Genomic DNA, 19401 nt, shown 5'->3' with positions numbered 1-19401 from the left:
ATCAGTGGAAGCTGCCTGGGAGGCTGTAAGGTCAGGCTGCGTAGTAAGGGGTACCAATGCTGTCTGGGCCAATCTGGAGCAATGAGGATGGCCTTTGGTCTCTCCTCCCTTATTCTGATCAGTACCTTGAGAATAAGAGGCAGAGGAGGGAATGCGTACACAAAGAGGGAGTTCCAAGGGAAGGTCAAGGCATCCACCTTCCACACTAGGTGGTGATACTCCCCAGTACAGAACTTTTCCAGCTGATGGTTGAGATGCAAAGCAAAGAAATCCACCTCCGGAGTCCCCCACACTTGAGTGCTTTGTAAAAATAATTTTCTCTGGAGCTGCCATTCATGGGGGTCCAGTAAGTTTCTGCTTAAGTGGTCTGCCAGGGAGTAGTTGATCCCTGGTAGGTATTGGGCTATCAGGTGTAGTCCCCATGGAAGTGTCTGACAGCCAGAGGTTCATGGCTAGCCTGCACAGAGGGTAAGAGTGGGTCCCTCCCTGTTTGTTGATGTACCACATTACTGTGGTGTTGTCTGTTTTGATAAGGAAAACCCCCTGGCTTGAGATGGGGTTTGAAGGATGTCGGAGTCTTTAGTACTGCCATCATTTCCTTCTGGTTAATGTAACCAAAAACAAAACTAGGCAACAAGCTGTAGAATTCCAATCAGTTTACTGTTAGCGCTTTCGTTCAGAAAATACACAAACTTCTTCAGACAAAGAAACCCCAAGAGTCCTCAGTTAAAATAAAACTATCAATTAAGATGAGATAATTAATTATAAAACCAATTAACGTAACTTAAGAAATTTAAAGAGCCAGTGTTATACAAGGTAAAATGTATATGTGAATAAATATAAATGCTTTTTTTAAAAATCAGCTTCAATTTTAAAACCACAACACAGTCTTATTACTTAATTTTCTTATGTGTTTAAGTTAATCTAAATACTGTTAAATGCTAGATAACTTAAACAGCTCAAACGAGTGGAAATATAAAATTTGTATGAATGTATAAAGATAAATATGCATAAAATAAATATTTATAAATTCATTCAACTAATAGAAAAGTTGTTATACAACCAAATTTCATCTTTGAAGAGCTTTCAATTTCAAAATACATTTTATCGAGCAGTATTCATTAAGCCCTGGTGGAACATGTGCATATGTTTTAATTTGCCAAACAAGTTCCTGTTCTTCAAGTTTTAATTCCCAGGGCCCACCTCTAATGTTCCTAACTATTTGTTGTAATATTGTAAACTGGAATTTATGTGTGGAGTGTTCTTAAGTGTGTCTAGCCAAAGCATTTGTGGTATTACCCCTACTAATTTGGTACTGGTATTCGTAAATTCTCTGCTTAAACATTCTTTCAGTTTTACCAATATAGTAGCTTTGGCAACATTGGCAGCATATACTAATCCTGCTGTTTCACAGTTAAATTTTCCATTAATGATGTAGATTTTATTACGTATGCAAACTTTATTAGTTACCATAAAGTGCTGGCACTGCTGACATCTCCCACACTTTCTCATCCCCCAGTTGTTGGGGCATTTTTGATTGTCCCTTTCCAACACATCTTTAAAATTTAGGCCTCTTCTATAGGTAATATGTGGTCTATCTCCCAATTTCATATTAATAGCACTACCCTCTGATATTACAGCCCAATTTTTATTTATAATATTCTTAATAGCATGTGAATCGATAGAGAAAGTAGTCAGAAAGCTTATTCTACCATCATAATTCCTAATACTATTCTCCCTATGCTCATCAGGGGGAGTATCACCTACTGTTTCTCCATAACCCCTGCATAGAACAGGTTTAAAATGTCCAGTAGTCCTTTTAGTAGCAACTTCAACCAATTGTTGAAAAAGCTGTTCTGGGTAGCCCCTTTCATGAAACATGACTTTTAATGTGTTACATTCAAACAGAAAGTCAGTCTCTTATGAGACCATTCTGGCTGCCCTAACCAGTTGGCCCTTAATAACCACCCTTTTCTGGTGGAATGGGTGGCTACTACTAAAGTGTAAAAAAGTGATTGAGTAAGTAGGTTTCCTGAAAATACTAGCCTTAAATCTATTGTTGGACCTATCTTTAGATAGTGACATGTCCAGAAAATTAATGGAGTCTGTGTTAAACTCAAAAGTGAAATCAAGGAAATCTGTGAATTTGGAGATTTCATTAATAAAAGTTGTTACTAAATCTAGACTTCCTTTCCACATAAAAAAACATGTCGTCCTGATAGCTAGTGTACCATTTTACATTTTCCTTAAAAATGGGGTTCTGAAATAGGAAATGTCCTTCCCAAAATGCCTTGACTGAATTTGCAAAACTGCCTGTGCATGGGGAGCCCATGGCTACACCAGTTTTTTGCAAAAAATATTCTTTTTCAAAAAGCATAAAGTTGTTATTCAAAACAAGATCTAATAACAAGGACGCAAGTACATTTCTTGCTAGTCCATCCCTTTCAAAAATAGGAATTCACTAACCCATTCAATGCCAACCTCTTGAGGTATGACAGTATACAGATCCTTTATATCTACCATCAAAAAATTGCACTCTCTTTCAAATTCAAGAGAAGTAATATTCTCTAAAAAACCCCATGAATCCTTACAAATTTGGGGTTCACTGCAAATAAATGGCGTAAGTTTACTGTCCACATATCTAGCACATGCATAAGTAATGGATCTCCTACTATCCACAATTGGCCTAAAAGGTGGATCCATTATACTTTAGTGGATTTCGGGATATCCAAATAAAACTGGTGTTACTGGTGCTGGCATGCATAGGTAATTGTGTGTGTCTATGTCAACACTTTTCCAAAAACAGGTCATTTAAACTTTCTTTGATTTTTCTATGTGCAATATTCACTTCGTTTAAGCTAACTTTAGAATAACAATCATTAGATAAAACACTTGACATTTTATTAATATAGTCCACTTCGTCCATGAACAAGGCCGCCACCTTTATCTGGCTTCATTACCCTAACATGGCAAATTTTCAACAAGTTAAGTAGTTCAAATTCATCAACTGTCATATTTTTAACTTGTCTCTGTTGATGTTTTGCCAGTAAAGACCTTATGTCCATCTCACAAATACGTTTGAATATGGCAAGAGACTCATTAATAGGAGGGTTGAAAACAGTAGATATATGCTAATCATTGTGTACAGCAGACCCATTGCCAAACAGAACTGCTAAGTTCATTTTACATATGTATAACTTTAAGTCTATGATAGTTCTTGCTATATCAGCTCAATTATCTGGTATGAATGTTAATCCTTTAGCCAGTAGCTCTACTATTTCACTGCTGATGTACATAGAGGAGAAATTATACACTTTAAAGTCCCCAGATAAGTTAGTAATAATGTCTGGTACCTTGTTTATCTCCTCTTGCGATTCTGCTTCTTCCATTGATATCCCCCATTCCTCCAATGGTGTTGTGAATTCTGTTGTTTGCTTCTGACCACCTGAAAATCCTGGCTAGTAGGAGGACCATTATTCTGGCGTTCATTTAAGTATTGTCCGTTGACTCTTTGCTGACTTTCTCTAATCCATTCACTGCGCCTTGGTAAAGGCATCTGTAACATGCTGTCATCATTATTCTGGTCAGTTGAGCTTAGCTGGGGGCATTGCAAAGTATTTGAAGCCTCTCCTTCACTACTGTTGTCAAGGGAACTAGAATGTGTTGAATTCAATGGGACTGGATAGGCGTTCCCATTAGTATATGCAGTTACATCTCTTTTAATTTTCTTCTTTTTAACTTCAGCCGCTCTGTTTATTGTGTGATCTATGCTTGTAAAAATGAGAGCACAGTTATACCTGTATCGCTGGAAGTCAGTATCTGATATTATTTGATGTTCCAAAATCTCTAAATCACTTCGCAAATTGTCAATTTGTGAAATGTATTATGTGATGAGCATTTCTAAAAAATCAAAGCCTTGCTTATCAAATAAGCCAAGTAGCTCCAAATGGAAGGGTGATTTATTAATGAGACCAACTGGATAGCACCACTGGCGAAGTCCCTTAGGTACAATTTTCTTTGCTATACACTCCTTAAGGTTCATAAGTTAGTACTAGGCTAACTGCCCTTGAGAGCCATTTGGGTTTCTTTGTCTGAAGTTGCTCATGTATTTTCTGAACGAAAGCGCTAACAGTAAACTGGTTGGAATTCTACAGCTTGCTCCCTAGTTTTGTTATTGGTTACATGTTTATTTTTGCCTTCTGGTTGATGTGTAAGGGATGGTGCTGGGCATCCCAAAGAACTTGGGTGCACCTGCCTTCTAGGTGAGCGCCCCAAGCTTTGCCTGACGTATCTGTAGCAATGGTCTGCCCAGTTGGGCGGAGGGTGAAGGGAAGACCCTTGTTCTGGGCACAGGCCCCTGCCCACCAGAGGAACTTGTCCCTTATACAGGGGATCAGAGGTAGAGAGGTCTCTAGAGGTTGAGAGTGCTGACCCCAAAGGTTCTTTAGGTACCACTGAAGTTTTCTCATGTGAAGCCTGGCCAGAGGAATTAGAAGATGCAAGATGCCATGTACCCCAAGGCTTGCAGGAACTTTCTCGCAGTGAGGTGACTTCTGGAAGCCAGCTGGGTAAAATATAGGGGCAGGAAGCTCTGCTTTTCTGAGGATAGGAAGGCCATTTGGGATGCTCCCAAGAAAATGATCTTCCTGGAGGGTGTTTGCCTTGATTTCTTCTCGTTGATGGTGTACCCTAAGGAGGTTAGGAGGGTTTTGACAAAGAGAAGGTCCTTGAGGAGCTTTTGTTTGCAATCTGCCTGTATGAGGCAGTCGTCCAGATAAGGGTAAATCTGTATATTTTTCTGTCTGCAAAAGGCCATGGCCAGGATGTGGGAGCAGTAGATAAGCCAAAAGGTAGCACAGAGAACTTAGTGTTGTGACCCTGTTCTGAAGCAAAGGAATGTCCTCTGCAGGATTCCCTTATAGGGATGTGGAGGTAGGCATCTTTTAGAGCTAGGGTAACTTACCAAGCATTTTTTGTCAGCATAGGCAGCAGCTGCTGCAAGGTTAGCATTCTGAATTTTGGGACCACCAGAAGGTGTTCAGAATGGATAGATCCAGGATGGGGCACAAGTACCCTCTTTTACTGGAACAAGGAATAGTCTGGAATAAAAGCCTTTGTCAGTTTGATGTGAGTGGACTTGTTCTACTGCCCCTTGGGATATGAGAGTTTGGACTTGTTTCAATGCCTCTGCCCACTGATTTGGAAGTTAAGTCTGGGTACCCTCTTGGAATTGGGAGTTCGTTGAAGGAGAATTTGTATCCCTAAAAAATGGTCTTTAAGACCAATGGGTCCTTTGTGACAGAAAGCCAATTTTCTTTGCAGAGGGAGAGCCTTCCTCCTAGCTTTTGGTGACTGAAAAGAGGTTGGGGGGGTTATTGAGAGTTTTTGCCATAGAGGAATGGCTTAGAACTCCCTGCCTTTGGAGTGGAAGTGATCCACTGTTTGGTTTTCTGCTGTCCCTGGGATAGGAGTCTGGGTGGTCTGTCCATGCGGGGCTTACCTTGCCCCTCTCTGTTAGGTGCAGGAAACGACCAGTGTTTTGAGGGAAAATTTCTGCTGAACCTAGGTTGTACCTGAAGGAAATCTTTTACTTTTCGCATAGATTTTGCTTTGTCTTCCATCTTTTTAAGCACCTCTTCTGCTTTTACTCCAAACAAGCGGTCCTTATCCAAGGGTGAATCAAGTAATTTAGATTTGACATGATCAGGGAGAGGTTGTTCCTTCAACTATGCGTCTCCTAATGACAGACCCTGACACTGCTGCCCTGCTTGGGGCTTCGAGGGCATCATATCCACAGTGTAGTGAGTGTTTGGCCACTTGACAACTAGAGTGCAGTAAATCTGCCAACTCTTTCGAACTGGCACATTCAGGGAAGGTTGAAATCTTTTGTTTTAGTAGTTCCAAAGTGTGTTGTTGATATTTTAACATGCGAAACTGACAGTTGAGTGCTCTGATAGCTAAGGTTGCAGAGGTGTATATTTTTTTTACCTCATCTGTCCAGAAGTCTGGAGTCCTTGTCAGAAGGAATAGGATTCCTTGCAGAACTAGCCTTAGCTCCGTTTGGTGCCTATGTAATGACCTCCGGGTCTGCAGCAGGATTTCTGTACAGGTATTTGTGAGAATCTGGTACTCTGTAATATCTGTCAGGTTTTCTGGGAGCAGGTGGGAGGGCGTCAGGAGTTAAACTGGATTCATGGAAGACATCATCAACCACCTCTAAGGACGGCTGGGCCAAGGGTCGGTGCTGGGGCAGGTCTAGAAACTCTCTTAGTCTTTTCTTAGACAGAGGGAAGTCCTGGGATACCCAGTAAAAATGTTCCCTGAGGGTGTGAAGGGTTTCCCCAAAGGAAAGATCTTCTGGTGTGGAAGCAGAAGGAATGGATTCCTCTGCATCTGAATCCTCATAAGCAGCCAGAGGTTGCTGATCCTCTTCAAAATCTGAATAATCAAAACGCTTCAGAATCCTGCTCTGTCAGTATTTCAGGAGAAAGGTCTCTTTTCCTTTTAGAAGCTGTGGCCTAACTTCCCCTGATAAGGGTGATAAGATCCTCTGCCATTTTAAGCATTTGAGGTTGGGATGGTGCAGCAGGCGTAAAATGGTATCTAGAGGTAGTTTTCCTAGCAGTGGTCTGAGAGAAATGGTAGTCAGAAGAGAAGACATCATTTTTTGTCTAGATTTGGTAGTGCGAAAAAACTCCTCAGAAGCCAGTGCCTGCGTCGCGGCTCTGGACCCAACCAAGACAGAGACAACCAAAGGCTCGGAAGACAAAGAAGACTTCTGGGGCATACCAGACTCCAAAAGGGTCTCAGTAGAGGCCTGCAAAGGTATCAAATCAGGCATCAGGGGCTGCGAAGGCACCTCACTGAATTCTGGAGAACTATAGACCTGCTTAGCAGTAGAGTCATCAGAAGGCTTAGCCTTGTGTGGTCTGTCTCTATCTTTACCCTTACGTTATTTTAGGAAGGTCTACGGATTGTTAACTGAAGGACACCATTTCGTAATGTGAAGACGGAAGATGAAAATACCTGGCTACAAAAAGAGCTCTACGACGAATGGTCCCGGCATTAAAGAGGGCACAGAACCGGCAACGAGGGACGTCGCAGTCTGGGCCTAAACAAGTGACGCAGTATGAGTGGAAGTCTCGGTGTGGTATTTGCTTTCCACAGGTGATACAATTGTTAACTTTTTCAGACTTCGGTTAGTGCAAGAAAAAAAGGATCCCAAACGGGGTACTTAGCTTTAGATGTTTTCAGCTGTAATTCAAACTCTGGTAGCGACCGACCGGCACACTTGCGAACTGCTTCTGCTATGGGCTCCATGGCAAGAAAGACTGAAGTAATGGCGTCGGCTGCCTTCCTTTATAGCACTGACATCCTGATGTCAGACAGCAAGCGACAGCAGCAGATGCAGAAAAACACCGACTAGTATTCGGGCCAGCCAAGGGCTACCACAGGTGATGACTCCAACATTGAAACACGAAGAACATCCTTTAGTCCCTATCTGTTGTAGTAGCTGGTCTAAATGTGTGGAAGTCATTATAACCTTGGATTGTTGATGCGCTCTCCTTGGCTTTAAACCATGGTTAACAGCATGTCTTCATGTCAGTCAAATATTACCCAATTTTATGGTGAGTGTTACATATTATGTAGATGAGGGAGCACTACTCATGTGCTCTACAAGGACTATGCATGACATCATCTCAGTGAAGGCTGATGGGGAACTTAAAGGTTAAGGGGAAGGGCCAAACTCTAAGCTGCATTAGAAACTGGTTGTCTGGAAGAAGAGGATAACAGAGGGAATTAATGGTGAAACTCCAATAAATAAAGCATTCCACATGAGTCAGTGGTAGGACTAGTCCCATTTACAATGTTTATTCCAACTACAATACCAGGGTTGGAAAATAAGATCAACTGCTGAAGAAACTAAGACTGACATGGTAGCCAAAACTGGAAAGGGCAAAAGAGATTAAAAGCTTCTCTCACCAGGTAAGGAGATAAGTGATAGATGCAAGTTAATTCCAACAAGTGCAAAGGTCAACAATGTTAAATGAGATCATACATCAATTTTTAGAATGGTGACCACTCACAGGAAAATAATATGGGCACCAATCACCTTTAGACAGAATCATATAATGTAGGGCAATGTAATGTAACATAACAATAGCGGTAATAGACTGTTGTGTTGCATAATCAGGAAAGTAAATAGCAGAATTCCAGCAAACATATTAGGTTTCTATAGGCCATGAGTAAGACATCTGGAGCACCATTTCCACTACTGACAATCAAACATCAGCAATACCAAACACACAGTCTAGAGAACTAGATAAAAATTAACTCTTGCTCCAGGAACACTATGATATGATGTAATCACTATGCATAATATCAGACTACATCTGAACTTTTTAAGTCTTATGCAGATTATACCTTTCAATATCTTAGCACAAGAAATCTGGACAAAACATAGTGTGTGTGTGTGTGTGTGTGTGTGTGTGTGTGTGTGTGTGTGTGTGTGTGTGTGTGTGTGTGTGTGTGAGGGGGAGGGGGCACAAAGGTAGCAAAAATAGGGACATATTTTAAATACTGGTCTTATAAACTTAGAACATTGCTAGAATAAAAAAATTTGTGTTGGCATGGATTTTCTGAAGGATATGAAGTTAAACTCAAACGTCTGTCATTTGGTGGCTTCGATCCACAATGGTTTTCCAGAAAACCACAAATTTTAAGAGGAATGGACCAAAAATATGAGGCAGAAATCCGGACAACCGAGAGGTATGATGCAAATCAGAATGAAACTTCTTAAATTTTATCAGTCTGAATGGTAGAAATTGATGACAAGATTCTCATCTTCTGCTTTCGGTTGCTCCCGTTAGAGGTCGCCATAGAGGATCATCTGTTTCCATTTCTTCCTGTACTCTGCATCTTGCTCTCACACCAATCACCTACATGTCCTCTCTTCACCATATCAATAAACCTTATCTTAGGCCTTCCTCTTTTCCTGTTACCTGGCAGCTTCATCCTTAGCATCTTTTTCCCAATATACTCTGCATCCCTCCTCAGCACATGTCCAAAACCAACGTAATCTTGCCTCTCAGGCTGTGTCTCCAAACCTTCCAACCTGGGCTGATCCTCTCATATACTTATTCCTAATCCTGTTCACCCTCGTCACACCCAGTGCAAATCTTAACATCTTTAACTCTGCCACGTCCAGCTCTGACTCCTGCCTTTTTGTCAGTGCCACTGTCTCCAACCCATATAACATAGCTGGTCTCACTACCCTCTTGTAGACCTTCCCTTTCACTCTTACTGGTACTTGTCTGTCACAAATCACTCCTGACACTCTTTTCCACCCACTCCATCCTGCCTATACTCTCTTCCTCACCTCTCTTCCACACTCACCATTACTCTGAACAGTTGATCCCAAGTATTTAAAACTCATCCACCTTCACCACCTCTACTCCCTGCATCCTCACCATTCCTCTATCCTCCCTCTCATTCACACACATATATTCTGTCTTGGTCCTGCTGACCTTCATTCCTCTTCTCTCTAGAGCATATTTCCACCTCTCCAGGGTTCTCTCCTCCACCTGTTCCCTACTATCACTACAGATCACAATGTCATCTGCAAACGTCATAGTCCACGGGGACTCTCGTCTTATCTTGTCTGTCAACCTGTCCATCACCACTGCAAATAAGAAAGGGCTCAGAGCGGATCCTTGATGTAATCCCACCTCCACCTTAAACGTATCTGTCACTCCCACTGCAGACCTCACCGCTGTCACACTACCCTCGTACATATCCTGTACCACTCTTACATACTTCTCTGACACTCCCGACTTCCACATACAATACCACAACTCCATCATATGCTTTTCTCTAAGTCCACAAAGACACAATGCAACTCCTTCTTACCTTCTCTGTACTTCTCCATCAATGCTCTCAGAGCAAACATCGCATCTGTAGTGCTCTTTCCTGACATGAAACCATACTGATGATCACTAATCATCACCTCCCTTCTTAACCTAGCTTTCGCTACTCTTTCCAATAACTTCATGCTGTGACTGATCAATTTAATCCCTCTGTAGTTACTACAGCTCTGCATATCACCCTTATTCTTAAAAATCGGTACCAAAACACTTTTTCTCCATTCCTCAGGCACCCTCTCACTTTCCAAGATTTCATTAAACAATCTAGTTAAAAACTCCACTGCCATTTCACCTAAACACCTCCATGCTTCCACAGGTATGTCATCTGGACCAACTGCCTTTCCATTCTTCATCCTCTTCATAGTTATCCTTACTTCCTCCTTGCTAATCCACTGCACTTCATAATTCACTATCCGCACATCATCCAACCTTCTCTCCCTCTCATTCTCTTCATTCATCAACCCCTCAAAGTACTCTTTCCATCTGTTCAACACACTCTCCTCGCTTGTGAGTACGTTTCCCTCATTATCCTTTATCACCCTTACCTGTGCACATCTTTACTAGCTCGGTCCCTCTGTCTTGCCAATCGATACAGGTCCTTTTCTCCCTCATTAGTGTCCAACCTTTCATACAACTCTCCATATGCCTTATCCTTAGCCTTCACCACCTCTCTCTTTGCCATGCACCTCATCTCCTTATACTCCTGTCTACTTTCTTCATCTCTCTGACAATCCCACTTCTTCACCAACTTCTTTCTCTGTATACTCTCCTGTACTTCCTCATTCCACCACCAGGTCTCCTTGTCCTCCATCCTCTTTCCAGATGTCACACCAAGCACCTTACTAGCACTGCTGTAGTTACTCAGCTATTCGGTAACTCTTCACTGCCACCCAGTGCCTGTCTTAACTCTTCCCTGAACTCCACCTCACAATTACCCTTTTTCAATTTCCACCATTTGATCCTTGGTGCTGCCTTCACACTCCTCCTCCTCTTCTTGATCACCAATATCATCTTACAAACCACCATCCTATGCTGCCTAACTACACTTTCCCCTGCCACCACTTTACAATCTCCAATCTCCTTCAGACTGGCCCTTCTACATAAAATATAACCCACCTGTGTGCATCTCCTTCCACTCTTGTATGTCACCCTGTGCTCCTCCCTCTTGTTAAAATACGTATTCACCACAGCCATGTCCATCCTTTCCGCAAAATCCACTACCATCTGACCCTCTGCATTCCTTTGCTGAACACCATACCTACCCATAACTTCCTCATCCCCTCTGTTCCCTTCACCAACATGTCCATTGAAATCTGCTCCAATCACCACTCTCTCACCCTTGGGTACAGTCATCACCAATTCATCCAACTCGCTCCAAAATTTTTCTCTCTCATCCACCGCACACCCAACTTATGGAGTATATGCACTAACAACATTCATCATTACACCATCAATTTCCAGCTTCATAAACATTGCTCTATTAGACACTCTTTTCACCTCCAAAACACTCTTAGCATACTGTTCCTTCAGGATAACCCCCTACTCCATTTCTCCTCCCATTCACACCATGATAAAACAATTTGAACCCGCCGCCGATACACCTAGCCTTACTCCCCTTCCATCTGGTCTCTTGCACAGACAATGTAACAACCTTCCTCCTGTCCATCATATCAGCTAGCTCTCTCCCTATACCAGTCATACTGCCAAAATTCAAAGTTCCGAACCTCACTACCACAGTCCTAGCCTTTACTTGCCTTCGGGCATGCCTTCCCCCTCTTCTTCTCACATAAGCACCTCTTACTTACAGGTGCAACCAGATGCTAATATCATCTCTTCAGAGCAATTTATTAAATATTAGAAAGATGTGAAGTCTAGGTTAACTTGTGATTCTGGAATTCATTACTGGAGAATATATTTAGTCAAAAATGCTGAACCCTTAAGTGGCATACAGAGCTGCTACTCCATAACACTAAAAGTGAAATCCTGCTTTAATTACTGCACTGAACATTTCTACTTCAAATAAGATCTGAATCTTAAATGCAATCTATAAATTTATAGATGAATGGAAGTGTATATGCAAGGTACTTCTCATCACTGAACTATGTACAGCAAACAGAAACAAGATTAACATCTTTTCGAAAAAGGTACATTTTCATCTTGTATACTAAACGCTGACGAATGACATATCCATTACAAGGACCCGAAAAACACTATTAACTCAGTAAAACTCTAGAAGATGATTTCATCTCTGTCTGGAACTGGTTTAATAAGAACAGTCTTACTATCAACATTAAAAGACCATTATAATGATGTTTGGAATATTATATAAATTAAATAAAATCAGTAATTTAACTATAACTGGCCTTGACAGAATTTCTTGTCTTCGCACTAAGCTATAATGACACAACAGTAATTTAACTGATTAATTTCTTTTATTTTACTGGCACAGAAACTCAAACTGCCAAAACTCTAGAACAACTGAAAGTGACGTATACATTTTCCACAGTTAACACCAAAGCCAGGAAAATCCATTGCCAATAATGTTCTTCCTAGAGTAGAAAATGAACCATCATTAGATGCCATACTCTTGCCTCTCTAAACATCAACACTTCACAGATTGCTGGAAACAAAATTCTAAGATTTATAAACCTCTCTCACCTAAAGAATTCAGTGTTGTAGACTCCAAAGAAGCAAATGGCTGCCGCATCATCCACAGTCACTTTTTTTGCTACTCAGCCTGATCTTCAAACTTTTACAAAGCAACTACTGTCCATCCTTTCAAAATAATCTAACATTCAAATCAACCTCATCATTTTTGTCATCGCTTAGACACTCCACTTAATCTTTCACTTTCCAGAAGAACTAAAATGCTCCTGCATGATGGGTCAATTTAACAGTCAATTAGACAAACCAACGTCATAATTTTTAAGAAAAAGAACAAAATGTTACAAAATACATTGCTCAATGATAACATATGCAAATGTTTTAAGAGTTTGGTTAACAGCTATGCTTCTATTCATTTGTTGATTACCAAACAATTTATACCACATATTCTGTTACTGATTTACCCCTCATGTTTACTGTAAATCTAAGCTTACCTTATTTTGTGTATATATCATTAAACACGCATCAACTATGCAAGTATAACTAAGGTGCACTGTAAGCATTCATAACAAATCAGCCACTGCTACTGATATCCATACTATTCCTACAGTCTATTTACCACATACACCAGTACCTGCTACCATATATATTAACCTTTTTGCAAATTAGTACAAGCTTTATTACTCTACCTTAACTCGTTTGCTATAGCTGTTAACATCTTTAACATTTCTTACCAACACTTCTACATATCACATTACTCTTTCAAGGCTTTTCATCTCAACATTTTGATCTGTTATCTCTGCATCTGCTGTTGCTGCCCTATTTCATTCTATAAATATATACAACTATGTACCTTATTTAAATTACCATTGCATGCATCATGCAATAAAAAGTCAGCTACAGTATAACGTGGTAACTTTTCTTTTGTCATTGCCGCTGTGGCTCCGACTATGGCTGGAAAAAGTCTTGGACCCACCCACCTACCCGGTAAACAAACGTAAACACAAACAGCACATGTAATGACGGATTGATCTTACCAGCTGGTTTCTTTTGTTTCCCAATGAATGCAGTCTTCTGTATTCTGTCTTTTAAGAATATAGCTGCCAGTTAAAAAGGGGAAAAGCATTAACAACCATAATGCATTCTTAAAACTGTACATAAGACATAGTTTACAGGTACTCAGATTTTAAATCAGATTTCAATGAAAACAATCTCATTGCATTTTAAAATGTATTTGTGTCATCTTCATTAGCTGAACATAAGATGCACATGCTTTAAAAGAACATTAGAAGAACTTGGACCTTAAATCGGCTATTTATACTGCTCAGATTTTTTTATCCTCATTAGTTGCATATACATACCACTATTCAACAAGTAAAAATACTCAGGGCAAGGTTAGTTGCTATCAAGATTTATTTCGGTATCCCATTCAGTTCACCATGGCTCTTTTTATGCTGCTGAAATGTACCAGCCTTGTGATACTTCAGCCTGCAGTTATCACTTTTGGAATATCCTGCCTACAGGTAACCCAAATGGCCAGTCTGCCATCCAGAGTTTTACTTTCTCTAAAGGAGTCAGACAAGGTCCTCCATCAGAATGAAAGGACATCGGTGGTGCAAGAGGTGCATCAGCGGACACCAGCTTCTGATCTTCCTTGACCCAGCAACAGCCAGGTAGAATACCTTGGCTCCAAATCCCTAGTGGACAAGATGGAACAGTCCTGTGTGCCTCTGGTCCACTGCACAGGTCCCCAACTTTTTTCTATCCCGACGTCTGTACAGATAAAACAGGGAGGCGCCTGGTAGGAAACTGAGTGGGAAGGTGCAGAAACAGACTTAGGAACTACTCAATCCCATGGCAAGAAATGACTGGCAGATTAAGAAAATGGGGGTGGTATCTGGACTGCAACAGAGAATGTAACCTGAATTCTACATAAGTTCCTAACCCAATTACATGACATTTGTCATAGCATTCACTGCCACAGCCTTCACTTTTGGGAAGGTTCCCAAAGTAGAGAGTTAGGGAGATAAATAGAAGTAATTACTGTGAATCAGCCTTGGACCTGGAAGCAGCTTTTAAACTGTAGTGGTTAGAAAATGTGTGGACGGGGTTGCTGCTTCAAGAACAGCCCATTTAGAAAGGCTGTGTTGGCTGTAATGGCACTAGTGGAATGGGGCCTGATATGACCTGGGATAGCTTTACTGTGAGTTAACCAACAAAAGAAAATGCAGTAAAAGTACAGTTTTGTACCTACCATAAATGTAGATGTCCGAACAGGATAGCATCTGCAGTCCTAACAAATGGGTTGTCCTGTCGTCAGGCAGCCCTTCGGTCGGCCGGATTCCAAAGTCTGGGTCTGGCCTCGGCTGGTGTCGCACTTCACCCGACGTCATCTCTGCTGGTCTTCGGGTATAAAGGCATCAGCCGACGCCATTTTCCTCAGTGTTTCTTGCCCCAGATGCCAGTTGCCCTCTTGGAAAGCTAAATTTTGGATAAATGCCAATGTTTCCAAAAGCAGAAGGCAAACACAAAAAATAAGCATGTATGTACATATATACAAACAAATACACCATAAGAGATCCCCCCCAGCTAGCTATTAGGAGGGTAAATACCCTAGGAGTACCACAGAGGGGAAGGAGGGTGGGTAATCCTGACTGCAGATGCTATCCTGTTCGGACATCTACATTTATGGTAGGTACAAAACTGTACTATGTCCTTCAAGGATGCATCTGCAGTCCTAACAAATGGGTAGAATACCATAGCCAAACTAGGGGAGGAGGAAGAAGAATTATGGTGTAGTTAGGATCCCTTGCAAAACAGCAGTGGCAAAGCCTGCTCGGGATCTAGAGTATAGAGGTAAGTTATAATGCTTGGCAAATGTATGCACGGAGGTCCAAGTAGCCGCCTCAATAATGTCCTTGGTAGCCACTCCTCGTAAGAAAGCTGTGGTAGTGGCTGTAGCCCTTGTAGAATGAGGCCTTATGTTCTGTGGAATTTGCTTTCCATGGTAGGAGTAACAGAATCTTATGCAATTTCCTATCCACTTGGAGATTGTCTGTTTGGAAATTGCTTTTCCTTCCCTTCCTGTTGCATAAGCTACTAGAAGCTGGTCAGTTTTTCTATTGCCCTTGGTTCTGTCCAGGTAGTAGCGCAACTGTCTGTGTACATCCAAGGTATGCAGCAGTCTTTCCCCCCTATTCTGTGGATTGGGAAAGAAGGTAGGTAGGTGGATTGCCTGGTTTAGAGACACTCTGGATACCACCTTAGGCATAAATGTAGGATTAGTTCTCATGGACACTCTATCTTGATGGAAGATTAGGAAGGGTTGTACTGCCATTAAGGCCTGTAGTTCTGAAACCCTCCTTGCTGAAGTAATTGCCAGTAGGAAAGCAGTTTTCCAGGATAGGTGTTGAAGGTCTGCTGTTGCTGCTGGTTCGAATGGCTGGTTCGAATGGAGGGAGTGTTAATTTTTCTAGCACAAAGTTCAAGTCCCATGCTGGTAATGGTGGTTTCCTAGGAGGTTTTACATTCTTGATTCCTCTGAGGAACTGCCTGAGTAGAGGATGTGAGAAGACAGGGGGATCGAAGCTGTATTCTGCAGAAATAGCTGATGCATGTATCTTGATGGAGGAATAGGACAGGCCTGTATGGAGAAGCTCTGCCAAATACTCCAGGATGTTGGCAATATCTATCTTTGACACATCATTTCCTCTTTCATTACTCCAAATGACAAACCTTTTCCATTTTCCTGCATAGTTCCTTCTTGTTGAAGGTCTGCGGGCCTCAAGGATAATGTCTTTAACCCTTTGGGATAAATCTGGGTTAGTTGCTCTTATGTAATGTTCCAGGCAGTCAGTTGTAGAGTTTTCAGGTTTGGATGCATGATGTTGTAGTCGCTCTGAGTTAACATCAAAGGAATCAGGGGTAGTGTCCACGTTCCCCCCCCGAGACATGCTCCTCAGCAATGGATACCAATGTTGTCTTGGCCAATTTGGAGCTATCAGAATTATCCTTGGATGTTCCTCTTTGATTTTCAGTAGTACCTTGTGCATCAAAGGAAGAGGTGGAAATGCATATGCTGTCAGGTCTTTCCAACTGAAGGATAGAGAGTCCACCTTCCAAGCAAGTGGGTGGTATGTCCTTGTGCAGAATTTCTTGATCTGGTGATTGAGTGGGGATGCGAATAGGTCTATTTGTGGCATTCCCCATTTTTGTGATGGCCTTGAAGATGTCCGGGTGTAGCATCCATTCGTGAGCATCCGAGGTAGTTCTGCTTAACATGTCTGCTAGGATGTTTTCTTTTCCCGGTACAAATATTGCCTGTAACTGAATGTTGTAGCTCAGAGCCATATTCCATAGGTCCAGAGCCATTCGACATACGGGGTATGAATGAGTGCCTCCCTGTTTGTTGATGTACCACATGACTGTGGTGTTGTCTGTCCTTATCATTAATTGGCCTTCTTTGAGGAATGGTCTGAAATTCTGGATTGCTAGTTTTACTGCCAGCATTTCTTTTTGATTTATGTGCAGGTGCAGCTGATCTGGAGTCCATAATCCTTGAATGCATTTGTCCAGCATGTGGGCCCCCCAGCCTAGGTCTGAGGCGTCCGTTGTGATGGTTTGGCTTGCTTGAATGTTGTGGAAGGGCAAACCTGGGTTTGACTGGCATGCTTGAGCCCACCATAGGAACTCTTGTTTCAGGCATGGAATTAGTGGTATTTCGGTTTCTAAGCTGTGCCTGTGTTGAGACCATAGATTCTTTAGGTACCACTGTAGCTTTCTCATATGCAGCCTGGCATGGGGGACCAGGATTATGCATGATGCCATGAAGCCTAAGGCCTGCAGTACTTTCCTTGCTGTTAGTTTGTTCTGCTTTGTTAATGCCAAGAAGTAAAGAGGGAGATGTTCTTGTTTTTCTGCAGTTAGGAATGCCATCTGTTTTACTGTGTCCAATTCTGCACCCAAGAATGTTCTTGTTTGGGATGGTATCAGTCTTGACTTTTTTAAATTGACTGTGTATCCCAGGGCTTGTAGTAAGCAAATAACTCTTTGTAAGTCTTGTGTCAGCTTGCTTTTGTTGTCCGCTTGTATCAGGCAGTCGTCCAGGTATGGATAAATTTGGATTCCCTGTAGCCTGCAATGAGCGATTACTGATGCCAGGCATTTTGTGAATACTCTGGGCGCAGTAGATAAGCCAAAGGGCAATGCTGAGAATTGATAATGCTCTGATCCTGCAAGAAATCTGAGGTATCTTCTGCAATTTGGTTGTATGGGGACGTGCAGGTATGCCTCCTTGAGATCTAGAGTTACCAGCCAACACTCCTTGCCCAGCATGGGAAGAAGTTGCTGTAGAGTCAGCATTTTGAATTTTGGAACAATGATGAATGTGTTTAAAGCGGACAGATCGAGAATAGGTCTCCAACTTTTCTCTTTTCTTGGTACTAGGAAGAGTCTGGAGTAAAATCCTTTGCCCTGTTCTGTAGGTGGCACCCTTTCCACAGCTCTCATCTTTGTTAATTGAGCTATCTGTTTTAGAGCTTCTGTTTTTTGATTTGGTGGTAGGTTTGGCATTCCTCTTTTTACTGGTAAGGTGTGGAAATGAAACCTGTAGCCTTGGTCTATAGTTTGCAAAATCCACTTGTCTCTTGTGATATTGTGCCAATTTTTTGAAAATAAGGCGTCCTCTGTAGGCACCTCCTCTGGATTGATTTCTGCCTCTGGAACGTCTATTCCTGCCTCTCTGAGATTTAGAGGAGTCTGGAAAGGTCCAATTTTTGGAAGGCCAGTTCCTGCTAAACCTTGGGGGCTGAACCTGTAAGAAATCTTTAACGGTTTGTACAGATTTTGCCTTCTCTTCCATTTTCTTCATTACTTGCTGGGCAGGAGAACCAAATAGACTGACCTTATCCATAGGAGCATCTAATAGTTTTGCTTTAACATGATCCGGCAAGACCTGTTCTTTCAACCATGCATGCCTTCTTATAACTGTGCCAGTCATGGCTGATCTAAATGAAGCCTCCAGTGCATCATAGCCACATTTTAAAGAATGGTTACTAACCTGCTGAATGTTATTCACCATTTCTAAAACATATTTCTTATCTAAAGAATCATCAGAGGACAGTTTCTTAGTTAACTGATCAAGCATAAACTCTTGGTATTGGATCATATGAAACTGACAGTTTAAAGCTCTAGCTGAGAGAGTAGCAGAGGTGTATACTTTTTTACCCCATCTCTCTAAGGACCTGGATTCCCTTTCAGAAGGGAGAGGGTTTTTCGCTGAGGTCGAAGCTACTGCCTTAGGCCCCTGGGAGATAGTCCCAGGATCTGTAAGGGGAGCCTTGTATAAGTGGTGATGAGTGTCCGGTACCCTGTAAAACCTATCGGGTTTGGCAGGGGCTGGAGGTAAAGTATCAGGAGCAGTGCAAACATCATTAAATGCATCATCCACAACAGGAAGAACTGGAGGTATAGCTAAGGGCCTATGTTGCGGTAAGTGTAGAAAGGTCCTAAGCCTTTTTCTTGAATCTGAGAAATCTTGTCCCTGCCATTGGAATTGTTCTCTCATGGCATGTAAGGTTTCCCCAAAGGAAAATTCCTCTGGTGGAGAGGCAGAAGGTATAGATTCTTCAGCATCGGAATCTTCATAAGTAGAAAGAGGAGCCTCTGGATGGTCTGAATTGTCTGAATCATCAGAAGAGTCATCTGAGGACACTGGCTCAGGGGGCTCTGCTCTAGGTCTCTTTTCTGGAGGTTGAGAGGCCCTGTCTGGGTGAGATTGGGATCCCCTTATTAAAGAGATGAGATCCTCTGCCAGAGTAAGCATTTGGGAACTGAAACTGGGCCTGTGAGAGGGGGGCTTAACAGGCACAGACTT

The 19401-nt window shown here is 41.8% G+C and overlaps 1 protein-coding gene across 6 annotated transcripts in view; it reads right to left on the bottom strand.

Annotated features, from left to right (window-relative positions):
- TBL1X (transducin beta like 1 X-linked) overlaps positions 1-19401 on the bottom strand; it is a 2018721-nt gene that overhangs the window by 634406 nt on the left and 1364914 nt on the right. For all 6 annotated transcript variants that reach the window (XM_044072565.1, XM_044072569.1, XM_044072563.1 and 3 more), the window contains one exon: positions 13565-13627. The gene's annotated coding sequence lies outside the window, so the exon portion shown is untranslated. The remainder of the gene's footprint in view (positions 1-13564; positions 13628-19401) is intronic.

The sequence above is a fragment of the Protopterus annectens genome, chromosome 5.part0 (genome assembly GCF_019279795.1).
Source record: "Protopterus annectens isolate FY-2018-M chromosome 5.part0, PAN1.0, whole genome shotgun sequence".
Classification (NCBI taxonomy): Eukaryota; Metazoa; Chordata; order Ceratodontiformes; family Protopteridae; genus Protopterus; species Protopterus annectens.
This window is presented reverse-complemented; position numbering and strand designations above follow the sequence as displayed.